The sequence below is a fragment of the Malaclemys terrapin genome, chromosome 1 (genome assembly GCF_027887155.1).
Source record: "Malaclemys terrapin pileata isolate rMalTer1 chromosome 1, rMalTer1.hap1, whole genome shotgun sequence".
In the NCBI taxonomy this organism is placed as follows: Eukaryota; Metazoa; Chordata; order Testudines; family Emydidae; genus Malaclemys; species Malaclemys terrapin.
In genome coordinates, this window is record NC_071505.1 from 169947706 (window position 1) to 169960094 (window position 12389).

Below are 12389 nucleotides of genomic sequence, written 5' to 3' on the forward strand. Positions count from 1 at the left end.
AAACATATTTCCATAAAGAATTATGGAGGGCAACGTCACAAATATAACTTGCTAAAATACAATTAACATACCCATGGTAACTACAGCTACTGCTAAAAGGAATAAAAAACCAAAAGTCAGGAATATATTTTAAATGCATTTAACTTATTTTAATGCACTATAGCAGCTGGAAACAAGGAACAACCAGCACTGTAAGGCCGGACATCTCTCCACCAGAAACTCATCCATGGTCCACAGTTGAAGGAGCACTTCATTAGATGTCCTTACAACTGTATATCTTGTCTACTTAGACTGTAAGCTTTTCGGGATAGGAGCCATCTCTTACTATGTGTATGAACAGCCCCTAGAGCACTGGTGCCTTTATCTCAGTTGGGCCCTCTGACTTTCTTTAGATCTGGGTTCTCAAACTTCCTTGCACCACGACCCCCTTCTGACAACAAAAATTACTACATGGCTCCAGGAGAGGGGACCGAGCCCGCCTCAGCCCCACCGTCCTGGGTGGGGGAGCCAAAGCTGAAGCCCGAGCCTCACTGCCCCAGGTCCAAAGCCAAAGCCCAAGGGCTTCAGCCCCAGGCAGGGGGCCTGTAACCTGAGACCCAGCACCACGAGCTGATGCCCTTGGTCTTTGGCCCTGGGTCCCAGCAGGGGACAGCCCCCGGTACCCATTAAAATGGGCTCATAACACACTTTGGGGTCCCGACCCACAGTTTGAGAACCGGTGCTTTAGATAAACTTTTCAATGATCAAGAAGGCTTTCCATTCCTAGTGCTCCTCAACACAGACAGATGTGTTTTTCATCGCTATGTGTTTCAAAACTAACATGGGAACCAAGTTGAAAGGAGAACCTCTAGTACAAAGGAATGTACCTGAGTTTCCTTAGTGAGCAGATCCATTACTCATAGTAAGAGACAGTTCCTGCCCCAAAGCACTTAGAGTCTAAATCGACAGGTCAGATAAAAAGATTGGAGAAAGGAAACCTCATCCCCATCTTACAGATGGGAAAACAAGATACAGAAATATTAAGTGTCTTACCCAAAGTCGCACAGGGAATCTGCGACAGAGAGGGGAACTGAACCCAAATCTTCTGAGGCTCAGGCCATTGTTTCAACCACAAAACCTCTCACAATAAAGAACAATAAAAATATATTGATAATTAAATGAGTTTTTTCTTCCCTTCAAAGGTGTAGTACTTCTGTGTACAAATCCAACTTGCACTGATTAAAGATTCTATTATGTTTTAGATGCTATTATAATTACACTGGTCTACAATTTTTGAGAAGTCATCTGCTTCAGAGATAAAATGTGCTATTTATTATGTATTTTGATGTGCTGAATTCAAATATGACAATTAAAACAACTGATTGGCTACTGTTTCTAAGACATTTAAGTTTTTACATTTTATGTCTGTATATTGTGTAGATAGTAGAGTTTTAATCATAAATTGTAAACCTAGGTCTTTTCATGTGTTTCTGGTTGCTTTACATGATAATATTTCACCTGTCCTGTTTATGTAACACTTTAAAAATCAGCAAAAGGGTTATAAAGATAAAATTTATTAAGAAACAAAAGGCAAAAAACTATTACGTACATAGTTTAGTCCTATTCAGTGTCTACTCAGCGCTTCTTGACTTGTCTCTTGTATTCATTCAATGGAGCATCTCTTGTCACTGTCCAGCAATAGTCTGCAAGCATTGATGGGCTCCATTTGCCCTGATAGCGTTTCTCCATTGTTGCAATGTCCTGCTGAAATCGCTCGCTGTGCTCGTTGCTCACTGCTCCACAGTTCGGTGGAAAAAAATCTAGATGAGAGTGCAAAAAATGTATCTTTAGTGACATGTTGCAACCAAGGTTTTTGTATGCCTTGAGGAGGTTTTCCACCAACAACCTGTAGTTGTCTGCCTTGTTGTTTCCGAGAAAATTTATTGCCACTAACTGGAAGGCTTTCCACGCCGTCTTTTCCTTGCCACACAGTGCATGGTCAAATGCATCATCTCGAAGAAGTTCACGAATCTGAAGACCAACAAAGACACCTTCCTTTATCTTAGCTTCACTTAACCTTGGAAAATTTCCACGGAGGTACTTGAAAGCTGCTTGTGTTTTGTCAATGGCCTTGTCAAAGTTCTCCATCAGACCCAGCTTGATGTGTAAGGGTGGTAACAAAATCTTCCTTGATTCAACAAGTGGTGGATGCTGAACACTTTTCCTCCCAGGCTCCAATGACTGTCAGAGTGGCCAATCTTTCTTGATGTAGTGGGAATCTCTTGCAGGACTATCCCATTTGCAGAGAAAACAGCAGTACTTTGTGTATCCAGTCTGCACACCAAGCAAGAGAGCAACAACCTTCAAATCGCCACAAAGCTGCCACTGATGTTGGTCATAGTTTAGGCAACTCAAAAGTTGTTTCATGTGGTCATAGGTTTCCTTCATATGGACTGCATGACCAACTGGAATTGATGGCAAAACATTGCCATTATGCAGTAAAACAGCTTTAAGACTCGTCTTCGATGAATCAATGAACAGTCTCCACTCATCTGGATCGTGAACGATGTTGAGGGCTGCCATCACACCATCGATGTTGTTGCAGACTACAAGATCACCTTCCATGAAGAAGAATGGGACAAGATCCTTTTGACGGTCACGGAACATGGAAACCCTAACATCACCTGCCAGGAGATTCCACTGCTGTAGTCTGGAGCCTAACAGCTCTGCCTTACTCTTGGGTAGTTCAAATCCCTGATAAGGTCATTCAGTTCACCTTGTCTTATGAGATGTAGTTCAGAGGAGGAGGATGGGAGAAAATGTGGGTCCTGTGACATTGATGGTTCAGGACCAGAAGTTTCATCCTCCTCCTCTTCCTCGTCTGACTCAAGTGAGAATGATTCTGGTGCATCAGGAACCGGCAGTCCTTCTCCGTGGGGTACTGGGTGTATAGCTGATGGAATGTTTGGATAATGCACAGTCCACTTTTTCTTCTTTGACACACCTTTCCCAACTGGCGGCACCATGCAGAAGTAACAATTGCTGGTATGATCTGTTGGCTCTCTCCAAATCATTGGCATTGCAAAAGGCATAGATTTCCTTTTCCTGTTCAATCACTGGCGAAGATTTGTTGCATAAGGGGCCCACCTCTTGTCCTGATCTCCAATTTTGCAGCCAAAATAAAGGTGATAGGCTTTTTTAACCATAGTGGTTATACTGCGCTTTTGTGATGCAAAAGTCACTTCACCACAAACATAGCAGAAGTTATCTGCACTGTTCACACAAGTACAAGGCATCTCTGTTCACTTTGGCTAAACAGAAATGTGTCCCTTTGCAAAATCAAACACTGACAAATAAGAGAGCACGACACTGTATGATTGCTCGAGCTGATATAGGGCAATTTGTTCAGCAGAGTGATGTAAGCTTCGTTATGATTGCATCATCCATGACTTCTAGAAATAACATGATGCGATTCATATCACGTATAACGCAATACCAGCTTTAGATTGCATCATTCGTTGTTTTGCCTAAAAAGCAAGTACTGTCCAAACCCAGTCATAGATTTATTCATAGATCCAGTCAAAGATGTATTTTAGTCATTTCTGGTTTAAATTGAGATCCCTTCCCTTTATAACTCACTTATCCTCCGCCATTCCCAAGTCAAGAGTCGTATATACTGAGCCAATAGCATATCTTGAAAACTAGAGCCAATCAACAATTTTAAGCATCATTTTCGTTCTCAGTGACCCAGAATTAGTAAAGTTTGACTACATTTATTTCAGAAGCATTTTGGCTGTAGAGCAGTGATATTATTATTATATTAAAGAAGACTATTAACAAGTTTTCAGTTATATTATCACAACACCAGCCACATAAATACTATGAGGCAATGTGATTTAACAACAGAACTAATCTGAAAAGCAAAAGCCAGGTTAGAGTTAAGTAAGACCTCAAGATTCTTCTTCGCAGAGCCTGGCATAGCAAGGGGACGAATTTCTCTCAACGGAATAAGAGCTTTCTAAAACCAGATGTCTGGAAGACATTGCATGATCTGTGGAATAAAAATGCACTGGTTTTACTGTCTAACAGAAGTGGTTCAATACCAATCTGAATTAAAAGAAAGCAGGATGACACAACATAATAGCTGTTTCTGTTTTCCTTTCAGTTTGGGGTTGTGGGACCATAAAGTAGCAACAAGGCAATGAATGGACCCAGTTGAAATTTCAAACAGGGTTAGCAGATTCTTAGAAAGAAAAGTAAGCAGCAGGGTTGTTTACTGGAGCAGTACTATAAACTACTTTTTCTCTCCATGACTTTAGTCCATCCATTTCTTTGTCAATGGCAAACTGCTTGTATAACCCATATCTTGCAACCATATAGAGACGTCCTTGTAAAATACTCGGATGTAGAGACAGCATGCGATGTTCCTGTCCCCGATTTCCTTTCTGAACATTTCATGATCAATGGTTCAGTTACTGGGGATGCAGTTTGGGACCCCGTTTATATGGTGCTCCAGTGATCTATGTGCAGAGAGGGTCTTTTACAAAGAGATATGATCTCAATGGCAGCTGGGCAACCCAACGCCGTTAGTTCCTTTGGACACATCCCTTCCTAAAGGAAGGAATCCCACACCATTTTATGTTTCCCAGCTTCAGTAGGACTACTCACTCTCTTGAAGTTAAGCCTGTGCATTGGTGGTCTGCAGCCCAAAATGCCTACGAGTGCACTCCCCGAAGTAGTATATCACTAAGTTTATGGCACTTTAAAAATATTTTTGAAAGTCAGTTTTATGCAGGATTACACTTTCTTTCCACTTTGTAAAGTAGTTGCTCGTAAATGAAAAGAATAATAATAGATAAGAAGAAGAAAATTATGTTTTTGGATATATTTGTTATCTGGGATTTAGCACTCTTGTGCCAAATTTCTCTCTAGTAAGAATCCATAGAAATTAAGTTACACAAAGGATGAGTTTGTCCGTTCTTCATATCAACACCAATTGATAACACAGTAGTCAAGGTATTGAAATAATTAGGCTACAAAAAATCCATATTTAGACACTTTAAAGTGCTTTACTTTTCAAAAGCATAGAGCATCCAATAGCTCAGATTAAATCTTGAAAATCAGGTTTTCTTTAGTTGCTTAAATATAGATTTAGGAGCCTAACATTAAACTCCCATTTTGGAAAAGCTTGGCCAGTATTGTTTACATCGACCCTGTGTCATTTTCTTCTGTTAAATTTGTGAAACAGAAAAAACCTGAAGTATCCTTATGACTACACTTTTGATTGGGAAAGAAGTAATATTTCATTGTTCTCAGAAAAAACAAATGCCACATAATATTACCATTAGAGAAAAACTGCCATATGACAAACTGTACTAGTTACCAAAATATGATTAAGTTTTTATGTTGATTTTACACAAATATTTTTCATGTGAATGCCAAACACTTTTATGTAAAAGTAACTGTTTAATTCTTATTAAGAGAATCAAAAATAATTTATCCTTAAAACACTGAGGATGTGCATACAGAGCACACAATGATGATTGTTATGGCTTTTAAACATAGTCCCTATGCAATTTTCTTTATATCTCATCAAAGACAGAACTGTGAAAGGATTTAAAGCCCAATCTACACACAGATTTTGTACCAGTATATTGATTTCAGTTAGGGATTTGATTTTTCACTGATATAGTTATACCATACACAACCACGATAAGGATGCAGTTATGCCAGTATAAAGATCCCTTATATCAGTATAGCTCAGTCCCCTTCTCATAGGCCTGGTCTACACTATGAGTTTAGGTCAAATTTAGCAGCATTAAATCAAATTAACCCTGCACCCATCCACACAACGAAGCCATTTACTTCGACATAAAGGGCTCTTAAAATCAATTTCTATACTTCTCTCCGACGAGGGGAGTAGAGCTGAAATCTACATTGCTGGCTCGAATTAGGGTTAGTGTGGACGAAATTCGACAGTATTGGTCTCCAGGAGCTATCCCACAGTGCACCACTGTGACCGCTCAGGACAGCAATCTGAACTCGGATGCACCAGCCAGGTAGACAGGAAAAGCCCCGCGAACTTTTGAATTTCATTTCCTGTTTGCCCAGCGTGGAAAGCACAGGTGACCACGCAGAGCTCATCAGCACAGGTAACCATGCAGTCCAAGAATTGAAAAAGAGCACCAGCATGGACCGTAAGGGAGGTACTGGATCTGATCTCTGTATGGGGAGAGGATTCCGTGCTAGCAGAACTATGTTCCAAAAGATGAAATGCCAAAACATTTGAAAAAATCTCCAAGGGCATGATGGAGAGAGGCAACAATAGGGACTCATATCAGTGCCGCGTGAAAGTTAAGGAGCTGAGACAAGCGAACCAGAAAACCAAAGAAGCAAATGGAAGATCCGGGGGAGAGCCACAGACATGCCGCTTCTACGCTGAGCTGCATGCAATTCTAGGGGGGGCCGCCACCACTACCCCACCTCTGACCGTGGATTCCGAGGAGGGGGTACTCTCAGCCATGCCTGAGGATTCTGTGGACGGGGAAGATGAGGAGGAGGACGAGCTTGTGGAGAGCACACAGCACTCTGTTCTCCCCAACAGCCAGGATCTTTTTCTCAGCCTGACTGAAGTACACTCCCAACCCTCCCAAGGTGGTATCCCAGACCATGAACCCATGGAAAGGACCTCAGGTGAGTGTACCTTCGTAAATATAAAACACGGTTTAAAAGCAAGGCGTTTTTAATGATTAATTTGCCCTGAGGACTTGGGATGCATTTGCAGCCAGTATAGCTACTGGAAAAGTCTGTTAACGTGTCTGGGGATGGAGCGGAAATCCTCCAGGGACATCTCCATGAAGGTCTCCTGGAGGTACTCCAAAAGCCTTTGCAGAAGGTTTCTGGGCAGTGCAGCCTTATTCCGTCCTCCATGGTAGGACACTTGACCACGCCATGCTAGTAGCAAGTAATCTGGTATCATTGCATGACAAAGCCTGGCAGAGTATGGTCCCTATGTTTGCTGGCATTCAAGCAACATTATCTCGCTGTGTTATCCTCAGGAGAGTGATATTGTTCATGGTAACCTGGTTGAAATACAGGAATTTAATTAAGGGGACAGAGGTGGCCGTTTGGTTTCTGCAGGGATCTTCCCTGATACCAGCCATGTGGTGGGGAGCAGGGGTAAAGCGATCATCCCAGAGAATTGGATTGGTGGTGGGGGGGGGTTAGTTTTGTTTCTGCTGCTGCATGTTAACAGGAAAACCGCAGCACTCAACGGGCTTTGCTTGGTATGGGAAAGGAGGGCACTGCTTTAATGAAGGTTGCAGAAGCTGAAAGACAATGGCTTACCATGGCTGCATGCAAGCCGAATTCTGTTGCCTGTCCCTGCGTCTGTGATCTCTAACTCCAAAGCCGCAGGCACTCAATATTAAGATGCAAAATGCGACCTTGTACCGAAATAACATGTGCTGTGTAATATGAATAGTGTTGTTCACCGTGAAAGAGTATAAGCATTGTTTTGTAAAATGTATCTTTTTAAATACTTCTTTCCCTTTTTCCCCTCCCTCCTGCAGCTGCAAATTTTAGCTCCGTCCCGAAGGCTATCTCAGATAAGGCGACGAAAAAAAACGCATGCGAGAAGAAATGTTCTCGGAAATCATCAGGGCTGGTGCAACCCATTAGGCGACCTAGGCGGTCGCCTAGGGCGCTACAATTTGGGGGGCGGTGACCGTGGCAGTATTTCAGCAGTGGGACCTTCCGCTGCCTCTGTGGGGGGCGGCATTTCAGGGCGGGACCTTCCGCCGCCTAGGGCGGCAGAAAAGTTGGCAGTGCTCCTGGAAATCATGCAATCGACCCATGATGAAAGAGCTCATCTGAATGAATGGAAGGCCATGGTATCAAAGTACAGGAAAGATGCCAGTGAACGTGAGGACAGGAGGGACCAACAAGAGGACAGAAGGGACGAATGTGAAGAGAGGAAGGACGCTCAAGATCAGAGGTGGCGGCAGGAAGATCAGAGGAGACAGGATGCAATGCTGGGGCTACTGCGGGATCAAACAGACATGCTCCGGTGTCTGGTGGAGTTTCAGGAATGGCAACAGGATCACAGAGTGCCGCTGCAGCCCCTGTATAACTGCCCTCCCCAAGTTCCATAGCCTCCTCACCCAGACGTGTAAGAACGCGGGGGGGAGGAAGTTGGGGAGGCTCCATGCACGCTGCCACTCCACCCCAGTGGACAGCCCAAGCAAAAGGCTGTCATGATTTTGAACTTTTGAAGTGACCTTTTCCTTCCCTCCTCCCAAAGTGCGCCCGGGCTACTTGTCAGTTCTCTCCCTCTTTTTATAATCAATTAATAAATAATACATGATTTTTAAACAATAGTTACTTTATTTCCTTTGAAAGCAAGCTGTGATCGAAGGGGAAGGGTGGGTTGCTTACAGGGAATGAGTCAATCAAGGGGGCAGGTTTTCATCAAGGAGAAACAAACAGAACTTTCACACCGTAGCCTGGCCAGTCATGAAATTGGTTTTCAAAGCTTCTCTGATGCGCAGCGCTTCTTGGTGTGCTCTTCTAATCACCCTGGTGTCTGGCTGCGCGTAATCAGTGGCCAGGTGATTTGCCTCAACCTCCCACCCCACCATAAAGGTCTCCTCCTTACTCTCACAGAGATTGTGGAGCACATAGCAAGCAGCAATAACAATGGGAATATTGGTTTGTCTGAGGTCTGAGTGAGTCAGTAAAGTGCTCCAGCGACCTTTTAAACGTCCAAAAGCACATTCTACCACCATTCTGCACTTGCTCAGCATGTAGTTGAACAGCTCCTGACTACTGTCCAGGCTGCCTGTGTATGGCTTCATGAGCCATGGCATTAAGGGGTAGGCTGGGTACCCAAGGATAACTATAGGCATTTCAACATCCCCAACGGTTATTTTCTGGTCTGGGAAGTAAATCCCTTGCTGCAGCCATTTAAACAGAGTAGTGTTCCTGAAGACGCGAGTGTCATGAACCCTTCCCGGCCATCCCACGTTGATGCTGGTGAAACGTCCCTTGTGATCCACCAGTGCTTGCAGCACCATTGAAAAGTACCCCTTGCGGTTTATGTACTGGCTGCCCTGGTGCTCCGGTGCCAAGATAGGGATATGGGTTCCATCTATCGCCCCACCACAGTTAGGGAATCCCATTGCAGCAATGCCATCTGCTAGGACCTGCATATTTCCCAGAGTCACTATCTTTTGTAGCAGCAGCTCAGTGATTGCTTTGGCTGCTTGCATCACAGCAGCCCCCACAGTAGATTTGCCCACTTCAAATTGATTCCCGACTGACTGGTAGCTGTCTGGCGTTGCAAGCTTCCACAGGGCTATCTCCACTCGCTTCTCAACTGAGAGGGCTCCTCTCATCTTGGTATTCTGGCGTTTCAGGGCAGGGGAAAGCAAGTCACAAAGTTCCATGAAAGTGCCCTTATGCATGCGAAAGTTACACAGCCACTGGGAATTGTCCCAGACCTGCAACACTATGCGGTCCCACCAGTCTGTGCTTGTTTCCTGGGCCCAGAATCGGCGTTCCACAGCTATAACCTGCCCCATTAACAGCATGATCTCCAAAGTGCCGGGGCCCGCGGTTTGAGAGAATTCTGTGTCCATGTCCTCATCACTCTCGTCGCCGCGCTGCCGTAGCTGTCTCCTCCTTGCCTGGTTTTTCAGGTCCTGGTTCAGCATAAACTGCACGATAATGCGCGAGGTGTTTACAATGTTCATTACTGCTGTCTTGAGCTGAGCGGGCTCCATGCTTGCGGTGGTATGGCGTCTGCACAGTTCACCCAGGAAAAAAGGCGTGAAATGGTTGTCTGCCGTTGCTTTCATGGAGGGAGGGGTGAGGCTGTACCCAGAACCACCAGCGACAATGTTTTTTGCCCCATCAGGCATTGGGATCTCAACCCAGAATTCCAATGGGCGGGGGAGACTGCGGGAACTATGGGATAGCTATGGGATAGCTACCCACATTGCAACACTCCGGAAGTCGATGCTAGCCTCGGTACATGGACGCACACCACCGAATTAATGTGTTTAGTGTGGCCACATGCACTCGACTTTATACAATCGGTTGCCAAAAATCGAATTCTGTAAATTCGGAGTAATCCCGTAGTGTAGACATACCCATACATGAATAAGCTGTGTCTGTATAAGCACGTTTATAGTGGTGTAACAGAGTCCAGTCCACATTAGTAGGGTTGTACCTCTTTAAATATATTGGAATAGTTAAAGCAGTACAACTTTTGTATGTGCACAAGACCTTAGGGAGCTAGGCACCCAGCTCCCATTGAATTTCAAGCTAGACACACAATTTTGATGCTCTTTTGTAACCTAAAAGGGCATTACAGCAGTTGCCACAATTCAGCTCAGATTTGTTTCTTGTTCAGGAGGGTCTAGGTCCTGAAGCAGGAATCAGGTTGCCACCTCAAATTTCAAGGAAAAATAAATGCACAACTCTATTAAAACAAAACAAAATAGGGTGAAGCTTATTATTAAGCCACATAATCCCACAATGTATTATTTATGGCAGAAATGTACACTGATACATTACAGCAGTGGTTGTATAGCACTAGTGTTTAGGAGCACTATATACTCCATTTAACTACATGTGTTGGAGCATATGCTAAATCCCGAACTCACCCAAGACTTGTATCGTTTATATAGAACTAAACTTGTCAGGCAGATCATGAAAGTCAGAGACCTGGGTTCAATCCTGACTTTCTTTCACCATGTAGCACCACATTTGTCCAGTAGTCCCACTGAAATCAACTAGACCACTGTACAAGCACAATCAGACCTCAACTAAGAAAGGTAATTAAACCCATGCCTAACTTTAAATGCAGGGAATAATCTCATTGACTCCGATGGGATTATTCATGTGCTTAAATTTAGGCACAGGCTTATGTACTTGCTAAATTGGGGCCTAAAACCCAGATCCTCAAAGGTATTTTAGCTGCCTAGCTCCTATTGATTTCAATGGGAGTTAGATGCCTAAATAGGGTTGAGGATCTGGCCTAATTTGCTACTCATCTTGAGTAAAGGTAAAAGAATTGGGCCCCCTGTGAGCTTCCATCTTTGTTCTTCAGCCAGACCCAATCTGAGCTATTGGGCAACTGGGTCTGGACCTGTTCCATATATAAGGAAAAGTGCCAGTCTGTTTGCTTGTCTCTTTTCCACTGACTGTGTGCAGGCTGCAGCTGTCCCTGCCTGACAGCGCTGTTGTGCCGGGCTTATTGCAAAGCAGCAGTCCCCTTGCTGTCTCCTGAAACTCATTCCAACTTTCTGTTGGTGCAAGAAACATGCACCCACAGGCTATGAGTCCCCTTTGTGCCTTCCAGTCTTCTCTTTCCACTACCCACCCCTCATCCCCCACCCCAACAGTGCAACTGTAACTTTAGCTAGCAGAAGAACTCCTTCTGATCCTCAGAGAGTGAATATATATTTCACATAACAAAGCTCTTGGGCCTATCCATAAACTGTGTGACACATTTGAAAGCAACAAAAAAGCGCGGTTGACAGGAAGTACGGATGAGATTCATATTTACATGGAATAACGCTAACCATGTTAGCAACTTTGAACTGAAGATCTAGTTCATAATCAATGTTTCCCTGAAACTCCATGATCCAAACTGTTAATCATAAACAACATAACTTGTATAGTCTTCAGATAAAACTACTTGAATCCTCACACACCACAGAAGTGGGTGCAGTAGAAGAAAGTAGGCCTCATCTTCACTGCATGCTAGTGACAGGGTAAATAATTGCACGCTTGTCAGTGTATGGCAGCCTATCCCACTACTGCACTGTTGAGGTTTGCATATTGCTGTCATGCCCTGTGTCTGCACTGACATTGTATCTGGCCGTGACAAGCAGTGCCGTATATGGGAGCTTAACCCAAGATTCATGGTGCCAGAAGTCACTGCGTCACTCTATGCTCACATTCGCAGGCTGTTGTGGGGCATCTTGTCTGTTTACTCTTGGGGTTATGGGAGAAATTGACCTAGGCCCACAATTACCTGACAGTAACCCAGCTGGTGTGGTGGTGTGCTGTTCCATGTCTAAGATATGGATCTTCCTTTCCGTAATTGCCAGGTCTAAGAAGTGCTGCTTTTTACTGAGGCAGAGTTTCTTTTTCATGCTTCTTCACAAGCTGCAGCCGGGTGATGCTGGCAGAGGGTTCAGAAGCTGTTTTGGATCTAGAAAAGATGAAGGCGGCAGCTTGCAGTTAATAGCAGTACAACAACAGCAACTGAATGGGACCATGTAGGCATGGACTGAGCTGATTTTGTTTTTAAAGGCAAATGACACCTATGCACTTTTGGGCAAGGAATATAAGCACATATTGGTGGGACCACATTGTAATTAAAACATAGGATGACCATC